Source organism: Trichosurus vulpecula, chromosome 1 (assembly GCF_011100635.1).
Source record: "Trichosurus vulpecula isolate mTriVul1 chromosome 1, mTriVul1.pri, whole genome shotgun sequence".
Taxonomy (NCBI): domain Eukaryota; kingdom Metazoa; phylum Chordata; class Mammalia; order Diprotodontia; family Phalangeridae; genus Trichosurus; species Trichosurus vulpecula.
Genome location: NC_050573.1, coordinates 74,330,856 through 74,342,943, shown reverse-complemented (window position 1 = coordinate 74,342,943; position 12,088 = coordinate 74,330,856). Strand labels below are relative to the sequence as shown.

At 42.1% G+C, this 12,088-nt stretch overlaps 1 long non-coding RNA gene across 1 annotated transcript; it reads right to left on the bottom strand.

Annotated features, from left to right (window-relative positions):
• Positions 1-678: 678 nt before the first annotated feature.
• On the bottom strand, positions 679-11,943 carry LOC118833777. The gene is made up of 3 exons (XR_005009330.1): positions 11,741-11,943; positions 11,499-11,611; positions 679-1,133 (listed from the first exon to the last, which is right to left on the bottom strand). It is a non-coding gene; the product is annotated as an uncharacterized LOC118833777 (long non-coding RNA).
• Positions 11,944-12,088: the final 145 nt, after the last annotated feature.

Here is a 12,088-nt window from a genome sequence, read left to right as displayed (position 1 = left end):
GAGATGAAAATTAAAATAAGTTCCACCTCATACCTATCAGCTTGGCAAAAATGACAAAAGAGGAAATGACAAATGCTGGAGGGGGTTGTGGGAAAACAGGTACCCTAGAGCACTACTGATAGAACTGTTCAACCATTTTGGAAAGCAAATTTGGAAATATGCCTATTCAGGTTCCAAACTGTTTACATCTTTTGGCTCAGCTATACTATTACTAGGCCTTTACCCCAAAGAAACCAAGGAAAGGGGGAAAGGATCTACATGTACAAAAACGTAGTACCTCATAGACAAAATTGGAAACTAAGGTACTATCCTATTGGGGAATAACTAAACAAATTGTGGTATGTTAATGTGATGGAATCTTACTGTGTCATAAGAAATGGTGAAGTGGATAGTTTCAGAGGAAACTGAGAAGACCTTTTTGAACAGATGCAGATCCACATAAGCAGAACTAGAGAACTATTTATATAGTTACAGCATTTTAAAGGAAAAACAACTTTGAAGAACTTAGCTTGTTTTATTTCTTAAGTTCAAAATAAAGAAAGAACTTAGAACCCTGATCAATGCAATGATAAATCACAAATCCAAAAGAATGAAGATGAAACATGCCATTCACCTCCTGACAGAGAGGTGATGAATTTAAAATCCAGAGAGACATACATTTTCAGTCATGTTGTGGAACTTTGTTTTATTGGATTATGTAGATTTTTATAGTATTTGTATTGTTTTACTGGATTATGCAGATACATTTTGAAGTTTTTTATTGTTTTATTGGATTATGTAGATATATTTTGAAATATTTTTATTGCTGGGGAGCAGAGTAGTGGAAGGAACAATCAATAAAAATGTTTATTATTGGAAAAATTAGAAAAGTCTTTGAAAGCCATTTGATGGAGTGAAATGATGCTTGCCTGTATATAAGCATTCAGATAGTTGGAACTGGGATAGACATTTTAGTGAACTGAGAATGAGGAGAGAACCATTCCTCTATGCCTCTTGAATTGTTGGGGTCGGAGGTGGGGGAGCACTTTGGCCTGGTCTTGGTCTTCTCCCTTCTGGTTGTCTTGAGGAGGAAAGACCTTGTGAGCTTCTCTGTGATGTTCTAGCATTATCCCTGGATTAGTTGACAGCAGTGTCTGCATCAGAAGTGCCAGGATATTAGGAGACACCCTGTTTTCTAGAGCTAAGGCCTAGCAAGCAAGCTGTGTCCTGAGCTTGGCATAACAATCCTTTGCGCTCACACTCTGGACAATCTCAGCCACAGCAAAATCCCAGAATTGTTTCTGGTCATGAAGCCCTCCTATGAATCAAACCTGTCACATTGTTGTTATCCCTTGTTGTCAGGGATGAAGCTCACTGCACAGCCATTGGTGTAAGTATGGAGGTCTTCCCACACTAAAGTGGGTCCCCCCACCACCAGGAATGGGGCTCTGGTACATGTGTCCTTGCTTGCAAGCTGTCTCCTTCACTTTGAAATTAAACTTCTGTTCGATTCTTCACCCTGCTGTCTCTAGCCTGCTCTATTTGGTTCCAGCCACCCACTGGTTAGAGGCAGATTCTATCCAATTGATATAAATTGGTGTCAGAAGTGGGATTGGACATGGAATCGGATCATTGGACTCTCCAGTACCAGTGGGAATGGCACCACTGGAAATAGTTTTTCTCCTGAGTTCAACCCCCTGCCTCATCTGGTGAGTCCTCTGCCCTTGTCCCTACTCCACTCCTTCAAGCTCCTGCCTTGGTCAAGCCCACCATTCTTTAGGAGGAAAATTCGGGGGTCCTCTGGTGATCTGATTTGTCTCAGGTCTGGCAAGGCACCCCTACCAGGGGTGGGATTCCGGCACATGTGTCTTTGCTCGCAAGCCATTTCCTTCACTTTGAAATTAAACTTCTGTTTGATCCCTGACTCTCCTGTCCTTAGCCTGCTCTGTTCAGCTCCAGCCAGCCACAGGTTAGAGGCTGGTTCCATCTGGTTGACAGTAGTCATGGACAGACTGGGCAAAGATTCAATATGCTTAAGGGGAACTTGTGTACACCATGAATATAAGAAAAGGACTTGCAGTTATCGGGAACTAAATATTACCACTTTGTCACATATACTCTTTAAACTTGAGCCCACTTTCCCCCTGGACTATTTATATACTTGTAGGGGGATGTTTTGTACCAATTGTTTTGCTGTATCACCTTAGTAAATGCTCTTGTCTAAAAGCTACTTAAGGCTGGCCAACTAAATGATTCTTAACTGCTAATATTGGGGGATGGGGAGGAAGAGGGGGCAGGACAGGCAGCATACCAGTGGGAGGTTTAGCCAATAGCATTAGAAAATCACCTCTGACTCCTCAGGAAGGTGTTAGACTAGAACTTTGAGGGGAGGTGTAAATTTGGTCCAGGATCTGAGATTAATGTGTGAAGACGGGGTGTCGAGATCTTCAGAGCTCATGTCTCTATGTGTATATTTTATATTTATTTCTGTGTTTATATATTGTTTCCCCCAAATAGAATGGAAACTTCTTGATATCAGGTATTTTTGTCTTTTGTCTCTATATACCCAGTACCTAGCAGTGTACAGGATAGAGTAAACACTTACCAAATGTATGTGGAATGAATTACTGAGCTATTTCTGTATATCTCTCCCTCTTCTATTGTCTCTTTGTCAGCTCTAGTCTCTGTTCATTCTCTGTATCTGTGTCCACCCTCCTTTTAAAGGCCAAGCCTAAGAGTGCATCTCAAATAAACATTAGCTATGACTTAGTCAATAATTATTCCAAATGTAATATTGTTGGGGAAGGCCACATCTTGTATTAAAAAGTATCTTCAGTCTAGGTTGTTGTGAGCAACAAGATGGAGGATCCCCACAATCTCTCAAACCTCTCCAAAACAGAAATTATGCACAAAAGATAAAGTAACTTCAGCTGTCTCCATGGTCCAGAATACCTAGAATCCAAAAGGTTAGGAAAACAACCCCAAACCCATGAACTGATGCTCACTGATCCTGAGCTCACTTAGAACCTCTTCCCTACTTCTAACAGACTCAAGGACCCCACACAGGCTTATAACAAAACCAACCATCCAAACCCCTGTTGCCCCACCCCCCTTTCTGGTACAGGCTCTGGGCTGTGTAAATTTGATGTGGCCAATATTGTGGCCAGATAGCCAGCATTGCTGTAGCCCATGAGCAGCAAAAGATTATAAGGGGCTGCAGCACCATAGCACCAATGTTGCAAAGCTCCAAACTGCCAGTGCCAGATTTAAAAACTAAGGAACAGAGGCAGTGGGACAGGAAAACAGGACAGGTCACTATGTGTATGAAGGGGCTATCCAGCACTACACTAAACCTGAGGGAAAGAGCACAGCATCTAGCTAGAGACAGTTCTGTCCATTCAAAAGTCACTTGGGTGCGGGGGCGGGGGGGAGTGGAGCCAAGATGATGACCGGAAAGCAGGGACTTGCCTAAAGCTCTCCCCCAGGTCCCTCCAAACACCTATAAAAATGTCTCTGAACAAATTCTAGAACTGCAGAACCCACGAAATAGTAGAGGGAAGCAGGGCTCCAACCCAGAACAGCCTGGATGGTTGCTGGGTAAGGTCTATCACACAGAGCTGGGAGCGGAGGGGAGCAGAGCCCAGTGTGGGCTGTGCCCAAACCAACTAGACTGGGAGCTGGGCAGAACAGGCCATAGTGCCCTGAATTAGTGAGCTATGGCAGTTACCAGACTTCTAACCCACAAATGCCAAAAGACAACAGAGCAGGTTAGTGGGAAGAAGCTGCTGGCACAGAGTGAAAGGAGTTTGCTGTCGGCCACTGCCTCAAAAGCCTCCAAGAAAAACATGAATTTGTCTCAGGCCATGGAAGACCTCAAAAAGGATTTGGAAAAGCAAGTAAGAGAAGAAGAGGAAAAATTGGGAAGAGAAATGAGAATGATGCAAGAAAACCATGAAAAACAAGTCAATGGAGCTGGACCCCCAAAAATGCTGAAGAAAATAACACCTTAAAAATAGACTAACTCAAATGGCAAAAGAGCTCCAAAAAGCAAATGAGGAGAAGAATACCTTGAAAGGCAGAATTAGCCAAATGGAAAAGGAGATCCAGAAGACTACTGAAGAAAATATTACCTTAAAAATTAGATTGGAGCAAGTGGAAGCTAGTGACTTTATGAGAAATCAAGGTATTATAAAACAGAACCAAAGGAATGAAAAAATGGAAGACAATGTGAACTATCTCATTGGAAAAACCACTGACCTGGATGATAGATCCAGGAGAGAAAATTTAAAAATTACTGGACTACCTGAAAGCCATCATCAAAAAAAGAGCCCAGACATCATCTTTCAAGAAATTATCAAGGAAAACTGCCGTGATATTCTAGAGCCAGAGGGTAAAACAGAAATTGAAAGAATCTGCCAATCACCTCCTGAAAAAGATCCCAAAAAGAAAACTCCTAGGAATATTGTCACCAAATTCCAGAGCTTCCTGATCAAGGAGAAAATACCGCAAGCAGCCAGAAAGAAACAATTTGAGTATTGTGGAAACACAATCAGGATAATACAAGATCTAGCAGCTTCTACATTAAGGGATTGAAGGGCTTGGAATATGATATTCCAGAGGTCCATGGAGCTAGGATTAAAACCAAGAATCATATACCCAGCAAAACTGAGTATAATGCTCCAAGGCAAAATATGGATTTTCAATAAAATAGAGGACTTTCAAGCTTTCTCAATAAAAAGACCAGAGCTGAAAAAAAAAGGAAGAAAAGACCAGAGCTGAATAGAAAATTTGACTTTCAAACACAAGAAAGAGAAGCATGAAAAGGTAAACAAGAAAGAGAAGTCATAAGGGACTTACTAAAGTTGAACTGTTTTGTTTACATTCCTACATGGAAAGATGATGTGTATAATTCATGAGACCTCAGTATTAGGGTAGCTGAAGGGAATATACATATATATGTATATTATATATATATATATACATACATCTATATATATATATAAATATACAGAGGGCACAGGGTCAGTTGAATATGAAGGGATGATATCTAAAAAATAAAATCAAATTAAGGGATGAGAGAGGAACATATTGAGAGAGGGAGAAAGGGAGAGATAGAATGGGGTAAATTATCTCACATTAAAGTGGCAAGAAAAAGCAGTTTATTGGAAGGGAAAAGGGGGCAGGTGAGGGGAAATGAGTGAATGCTGCTCTCATCAGATTTGACTTGAGGAGGGAATAACATACACACTCAATTGGGTATCTTACCCCACAGGAAAGAAGGAGGAAGGAGATAAAAAAGGGGCATGATAGAAGGGAGGGTAGATGGGGGAGGAGGTTATCAAAAGCAAACACTTTCCAAAAGGGACAGGGTCAAGGGAGAAAGTTGAATAAAGGGGGACTGGATAGGAGGGAGCAAAATATAGTTAGTCCTTCACAACATGGGTATTGTGGAAGGGTTTTGCATAATGATAAACATGTGGCCCATGTTGAATTGCTTGCCTTCTTAGGGAGGGTGGGTGGGGAGGGAAGAGGGGAGAGAATTTGGAACTCAAGTTTTAAAAGCAGATGTTCAAAAAAAAGTTGTTTTTACATTCAACTGGGAAATAAGATATACAGGTAATGGGGCATAGAAATCTATCTTGCCCTACAAGAAAGTAAAGGAAAAGGGGATGGGGGTGGGAGTGGGGTGACAGAAGGGAGGGCTGACTGGGGAATGGGACAATCAGAATATATGCCATCTTGGAGTGGGGGGGAGAGTAGAAATGGGGAGAAAATTTGTAAGTCAAAATCTCGTGGAAATCAATGCTGAAAACTAAAAATATTAAATAAAAAAAAGAATAACAAAAAAAGTAACTTGGGGCAGAGATCTAGGCTAATGCACCATGAATAGCGCAACGTTGGAGGAGGTTGTAATGTTAATGGGATATAAGATTTTCCCCACCCATTAATAGGCCTCATATGGAGCTCATTAGGGGAGGGACTTGCCTAAGAAGGAGCTTGCTTAGGGGAGGCTTGCTTGTAGGAAGGCTTTCATACCTGTTACTACTAAGCTAATTAGGCACTGAGTCACAAGGGTTGTGATGCCTTCTGGCTCTGAGCCTATTAACCAAAAGTGCATATATACTCTGAGGTGAGGTTTTGCTTTGGAGGCTTGCTTATGGTCAAGACTCTGAGTAGCCATATGTTCAGAGTTCCCCAACTACTCAGATGTAAAGACTCTCTCGATCCAGTGATGTATGTAAAGTATATAGCAATATTACTTTGATTCAGGCAGTTAGAGCCCTGTCTGTTAGTCTTTGTGCTAATTTCTCTGCTTGTATTTTCTCTGAAGTTCAGGGTGCTGACCTTTCCCCTGAACTAGTGAATGTAATTAAAGTAAGATTGTTGACCCCTTTAAAGTTGCTTTCCTTTAAAAACAGGTCAAAGAACCTGTGCTAGGCCATCCTGGGTATGCTAGGGCGCTTGTTGTTACAGAGGCTGAGAGACTTTGAGATCCAGCCTCCAAGGAAACCACCATCAGAGGAAAGGGAATCAGAAAGTGAATGATAGGGGAAAATAAGGGGAGGAAAAAGACTGAAATTACCAAAGATTTCAGGAATTAGAAAATTCAAAGACCTTGAATATAAGCAGATAAATCAATGAGGAAAACAGAAGCAGTAGGAAGTAATATGGCCTCCAGGGCTAATAAATTAGTTTAGGCCTCTATGAATAAATACTGCAAAACAAAGGAAATGATCCAACTCTTAATGAAATGGAGGACTTTGTGAAATGTGAAGAGAACATGGAGAATATGCTATTCCTCAGTGGTTCAAAAGAAAAATTAGAATTATAAGCGCAGAATTTATGGCCTGCATATCAAAAATAATGGACAGAATAGAAAAACTGGAATCTTCAAGGGCAAGCCTCATCAAAGAGACAAAAGGGAAAACAATAGATTGGTAATACAGATACATAGAAATGAAGGATAATCTAAGAGAAAAGAAGCCAAGAAAATATCAAAAGAAAAATATAGGTAATACACAAGCAAAACGAATTGATTTAGAAGACAGGATGTGTAGAGAAAACCTAAGGATCATAGGTCTCCCAGAAGAACATGACAGGTTCAAAAAATTTTAACAAAATAATGAAGGAAATCATAGAAGAGAAGTGCCCAGAACTTCAGAACATGGAGAATGAAATAGCAATTCGAAGAATTTATAGATCTCCTCCCCTCCCCCCCCCTCCAAAAAAACGCTTAAGGCTGCAAACTCCAAGATATGTAGTGGTTAAATTGAACAGTTCAATTCAGAAGCAACAAGGTCTTTAGGGGATCAGGAGAAAGACCCTAATAGCTAATAATAATAATAGCAAACATTTATATAGTTCCTACTATGTGCCAGGCACTGTGCTAAGTGCTTTGCAAATATCTCATTTTATCTTTACAACAGTCCTGGGAGGTATGAGCTACTAATAAAAACTTCAAATACAAACATGTTATTGATAGTAAGCCTACAAATACAAAGGAAAGGAAATTTAAAATATATATATATATATATACACATATAATACACACACACACACACACACACACACACATATTTTCAAAACTAGAACTTTCTCTTACTCTCTTCTAAAACCCTCTATGCTCTAGTTCTCTGACCTCATTATTCAACTTATATAGTGGCCTTTTCTCATTCTTCACCTTTCTTGATTTTGCTGTTGCATTCAACACTGTTGATCTCTTTTCCTAGCTCCTCTCTCTAGATTTTCTTCTGGTTCTCCTCTTACCCATCCTGACTATTCTCAATCACTTTTGCTAGATTTTCATCCATGTCACACCCTCTAGCCATGGGTGTCCCTGAGGGCCTAGTCTTCCTCCCACTTATATCTCTATACTATCTCACTTGGAGAACTCATCATCTCCCTAAGGCTTTAATTATCACCACTGTATGTATATCACATGTATATGACTCCCAGATTTTGTCTATTCAGTCTTAGCATTCCTCTTGAATTTCAGTCCCTTATCACAAACAGCCTTTTGGACATTTGGAACTGGCTATCTCAAGGGCATTTCAAACTCAACAAGTTCAAGACTGGACTCATTATCTTCTCTCTTCCCCCACCACTACCCTTTTTGCAATTTCTCTGCTGCTGTTGAGGACAGCCCTATCATCCTAGTCACTTAGATTCTCACCACTTCTATGTAATCCTCAAATACTCACTTTCACTCACCCAATATTAAATTCAAATCTTGTTTCATATTCATCTCCTTTTAAGCACAACTCTAATTCAGTCCTTTATAACCTCATGCTTTTATTATCAAAGTAACCTTCCTTTTAATCTCCCTGCTTCAAGTCTTTCTCCACTCAGTTCCGTCTTCCACTCATTTGCCAAAATGATCTTCCTAAGGCATTGTTCTGACCATAGTATGCCTTTACCCCCCTACCCAATAAACTCTATTGACTCTCTGTTACCTCCAAGAGAAAATGTAAAATCCTCCATTTAGCTTTTAAAACTCATCACAACTTAACCTTTCTATTCTTACAGTTTTCTAACATTTTACTCCCCTTCCCATACTCTACTATCCGGTCACACTGGTCATCTGGCTGTTGCTCTCATGTGATTCCATCTCTAGCTGCCATTCTTTTTCACTGCCTGCTCTCCCTCTTCACATCTACCTCCTGGCTTCTAGGGCTTCCTTCAGGACAGCTAAAAGGTAAGAAGCCTTTCCTGGTCCCACTACTGCTCGTGCCTTCTGTCTGAGATTACCTCCCATTTTCACTGCATTATCTTATATGCATGTAATTATTTGAATTTTGTCTCCCCCGTTAGACTATGAGCTCCTCGAGGGCAGAGCTCTTGTTTTGGCCTTTCTATGTAGCCCCAGTACTGCTTAGCACGGTGCCCTGAACCTAGAAAGTGGTTAATAAATACATATTGACTGACACCCTCTTGAACTATTGCAATAGCCAGCTAATTGGTCTCCCTGCCATAAATCCTTCCCCATTCAAATCTTTCCTTTGTTTACCTGCTAGAATTAATTTCCTAAAAAAGGTCTGACTATGTTTCCCTTCTATTCAATAAATTCCAGTAGTTCCCCACTACCTCCAGATCAAATATAAAATTTTCTGTTTGGCGTGTAAAGCTAGTTCTTCTTAACCTAGTCCCTTCCTACCTTTCCATCCTCATTACACTTTACTTCCCTTCATGGATTTTACAGTCCAGCCACACTGGCTTCCTTGCTGCTCTTCCCCTACTGCACTCTATTCTGCATGTCTAGTCCATATAAGCTCTGGGGATCCTAATTCCAACTCCTACTCTCAGAAACTAGTCTTAGGTCCTGGAGTAGGTCCTGCAGGGTTCTGGTCTAACTCCAACTGATTTTCTAATTTCATTGAAAAACTCCCACTAGTAGGGAGACTTGGTGCTTCATCCCAAAATTTAAAATTGAGAATCATTTAGTCAGTTAGCCTTAAGTAGTTTTTTAGACAAGGTATTTACTAAGGTGGAACAGCAAAATAATTGGTACAAAACAACCCCCAAAAGTGTGTGACACATTCTCCTACAAGTACATAAAGAGTCCAGGAGAAAAGTGGGCTCAAGTTTAGAGAGCATATGTCACAAAGGGGTAATACATAACTTCTGTTTGCTAGAAGACCTTTTCTTCCATTCATGGGGTACACAAGAAGTTCCCCATAAGCATGCTGAATCTGTGTCTATTCTGTTCCTGACTCCTGATATAGATGCTGCTGTCAGCTGATCCAGGGATGCTGCTAAGACATTGCAGAGAATATTCAAGGTCCAATATCATCTGGACTTTTTGAAGCTCACAAAGTCCTCCTCTGGACAAAGGGAGGGTAGAAAGAGACCTGTACAAATCAGAAGTCAAGTCCTTGCCTCCTTCCTTCCCAACCCAGGTGGCTCCTCCTCAGGGATGTACTTTGCTCCAATTCCTAAACTTCCCCAATTCCAGCTAACAAGATGCATTTATATAGGATTGGGACAATGGAATCAAATCCTGTCCTGTCCCGTCCCTGTCCCACCTGCCCCCAGCCGCTAGGAACAGACTTCACAAAGCCTTCAAAGACCTTTCACACTTAGTCTCAAGCATCATGATTGAAATGGATTGATTAGGCATCTCATCACTTACTTTAAGTGGGGTAAGGTAACTGGATTGAGTAAACTCCAAACCTGGAGTGTTTTCCTTCCTCACTTTTGCCTCTTAATTCCTCTGGCTTCCTTCAAAACTCAGCTCAAATGTCACTTCCTCTAGGAGGCCTTTCCTGGTCCCTCACACCACTACCCAAATTTCCTTCTATTTTGTATATCTTATATGTACCTAGTTATGCTGTCTTCCCCCACTAGAGTGTGAGTTTCTTGAGGTCAAGGAATGTCTCTGCCTTCCTTTGTATCTCTTCATATCGCCAGGGCTTGTCACTGGGCTTTATTAAATGCTGTGGATGGAGACCAGTCTCTTTCTTTCCTAAAAGTCTCTTAAAGCTCACATCTCTCCCAAGCCTCTTTCTCTCTGTTTGCTTACATTCTATCTCATTTCTGACAATCCGTGTTCAAAGTTTAACTCAACTCAAACATTAATAACTCAATGATAATAGCCATTTATGTTGAGATTTAAGGGTTGCAAAGTACTTTACAAATGTTATTTCATTTGATCTATAAATCAAATAACATTCATTATAACATAAATACTTGTTGCTTGTTGATGCTCACAAAAACTCTAGGAGCTAGGTGCTATAACTATCCCCATTTTGCAGATGAGGAAACTGAGTCTGAGAGGTTGTGATTTGCCCAGGATCACACAGATATTAAGTGTCCAAGGCAGGATTCGAACTCAGGTTTTCCTGGTCCAAGTCCAGCACTCTTTTCCATTGCACCACCTGACTGTTCCTAATAATAGTTATTCACACTAATAAAATAATAATTACATACGTATAATATAATAATTTCACGTTTGTGCATGTTTTAAGCTTTACAAAGTGCCGTGTAACCCTCATCGCCTGTGACCTATAGCCATCTGCGTTCGCTGTTCTGAGGTTCCTTCCAGCTCCAACATTCTGAGCATTGCTTCTCTCTCTCTCTCTCTCCTTCGTGGCTGAGTTTCAAAGGGATATCGAAGTAATAAAAACAACAAACAACCCAGCAAAACCAAACCAAACAAAAAGAAATCTCCCAAGCACTAACCCCAACCCCAGTTCCCAGGGATCCCAGGCCCGGAGAAAATTATAAACTGAAACCAATTGGTCAGAGGGAGTTAGCTATTCTCTCCGCCCTCTCCGTGGCGCCCGCTCGCCTCACCCCAATTCGGCTCTTTGTTTGCTCCCTCTGGGCGCGCGGAGAGGGCGTCTCTGGGCTCCAACCTCCCCTCCCCGTCCCGGGGGCCTTTGCAGCTCCGGGCTTATTGCCCAGCCTGGGCCTGGAGCTGGCAGATCCTCAGGGGCTGTTCCCAGCTGGCTCCAGGGTGCCCCCAGTGATATCCCAGGGGCAAGGAGTAACTGTGGCAAGGTCAAGGACAGGTCTCTCACCTGCCTCCCCGACTGTGACCGACTTCGATTCCGGGAGCTCCGGGGGAGCCTGGGATGTTAAAGCTGAGAGGGACGGTCAAGATTATCTAGTCCGACTCCCTCGTGGTAGGACACTAAGGCAGAGAGAGGGGTTCCGTTTATACGCGGTAGTTGTAGGTATTTGAACTCAAGTTTTCAGACTCCCAAGTCCAGTGCTCATCCCATTACACCCAGCCAAAAGGAAGAAAGTGCAGCTGTAGGACCTCCTGCTTTCCGGTGGGCAGACCGGGTTAGCATGCTCGGAAGGCTGGGTGTGCAAGGCTGGTCCGCAAATGCTTCCCTTTATGTGGGGAGGAGAACTGTGGGGCTTGACCTAGAGGGAAAAACATTTAAGGTAGGGCTGGGGATGGGAAGGTGTCTATATAACTCAAATTTGTAAAGAACCCCAGAGTCCCTGCTACACCACCCTCAGATAGCCAGGAGGTGCGGGGGGCCAGCTCCGCCCTCTCCCCCCCTCCCCACCCAGCGCAGGCTCTGTCCCTCCCCTCAACTCCCACCCCAGCAGCCAGCAAGGCCAGAGAAGCAGCCCCAGGCCCCACGCGCTCCACCCC